Source organism: Otolemur garnettii, unplaced genomic scaffold (genome assembly GCF_000181295.1).
Source record: "Otolemur garnettii isolate 467f Iridium unplaced genomic scaffold, OtoGar3 scaffold00184, whole genome shotgun sequence".
NCBI lineage: Eukaryota > Metazoa > Chordata > Mammalia > Primates > Galagidae > Otolemur > Otolemur garnettii.
This window is the reverse complement of record NW_003852579.1, coordinates 3,137,242-3,138,491: the sequence shown is the minus strand read 5'-3', so window position 1 is coordinate 3,138,491 and position 1,250 is coordinate 3,137,242. Positions and strand designations below refer to the sequence as shown.

The following is a 1,250-nucleotide window of genomic DNA, read 5'->3' as shown; positions in this document are numbered from 1 at the left end:
TTCTCTTACCTCAGCCTCCCGAGTAGCTGGGACTACAGGCGCCTACCACAATGCCTGGCAATTTTTTTGTTGCAGTTTGGTCAGAGCCAGGTTTTAACCTGCCACTCTTGGTATATGGGGCCAGTCTCCTACCCACTAAGCCACAGGTGCTGCCCAGGCTTAAGCGATTCTCTTGCCTCAGCCTCCCAAGTAGCTACAGGTGCTCACAACACCCAGCTATTTTTTGGTTGCAGTTCTCATTGTTTAGCAGGCTGGGGCTGGGCTCAAACCCACCATCCTTGGTGTATATGGCCGGTGCCCTACTCACTGAGCTACAGGCACCAGACCTCCTTTGATATTTCAAAGCTAGTTCCTCAGCTGTTTTTTTTTTTTTGAGACAGAGCCTCAAGCTATCGCCCTGGGTAGAGTGCTGTGGCATCACAGCTCACAGCAACCTCCAATTCCTGTGCTTAAGCGATTCTCTTGCCTCAGCCTCCCAAGTAGCTGGGACTACAGGTGTCCCACACAACACAGCTATTTTTAGGTTGTAGTTGTCATTGTTGTTTGGCAGGCCCAGGCTGAATTCGAACCCCACCAGCTCTGGTATACGTGGCTGGCGCCTACAGGCGCTGAGCCAGTTCCTCAGCTTCTTAAAATTTATTTTCTGTTATAACATTATCATTTTTAAGAACACAGGCCACCTATTTTGTAGAATATCCCTAAATTAGATTTTTATGATTGTTTCCAAATGATAAAATTCTGATTATATACTTTCAGCTATTGTCATTTACTTGTTTATTGTCTCCCCCTTACCATCCTAGTTCATGCTCCAGCTCCATGAGAGTAGGAAACTCATTTTTCTGTCCACCACTACAATCATATTTTTGGACTCTTGAAAGACACATTATTATAGCTTTAATCACTATATGAAGAAAACTAAAATAATCCTCCCTTCTTTCTATCAAACTTTGCAAAGATTTTTTTTTTTTTTGGAGACAGAGTCTTACTATGTCACCCTCGGTAGAGTACCATGGCATCACTGCTCACAGCAACCTCAAACTTGGGCTTAAGCGATTCTTTTGCCTCAGCCTCCCGGATAGGCAGATTACAGCCACCTGCCAGAACACCCAGCTATTTTGTTGTTGTTCTTGCAGTTGTCATTGTTGTTTAGCAGGCCCAGGCCGGGTTCGAACCTATCAGCCTCCATGTAATTGGCCAGTGCCCTAACCAATGACCTATGGACACTAAGCCTTTTTTTTTTTTTTTTTTTT

At 44.6% G+C, this 1,250-nt stretch overlaps 1 protein-coding gene across 1 annotated transcript in view; it reads left to right on the top strand.

The window, feature by feature from the left end:
- Positions 1-1,250, top strand: part of PHACTR4 (phosphatase and actin regulator 4) — a 40,952-nt gene that overhangs the window by 25,602 nt on the left and 14,100 nt on the right. The gene's annotated exons all lie outside the window — the stretch shown is intronic.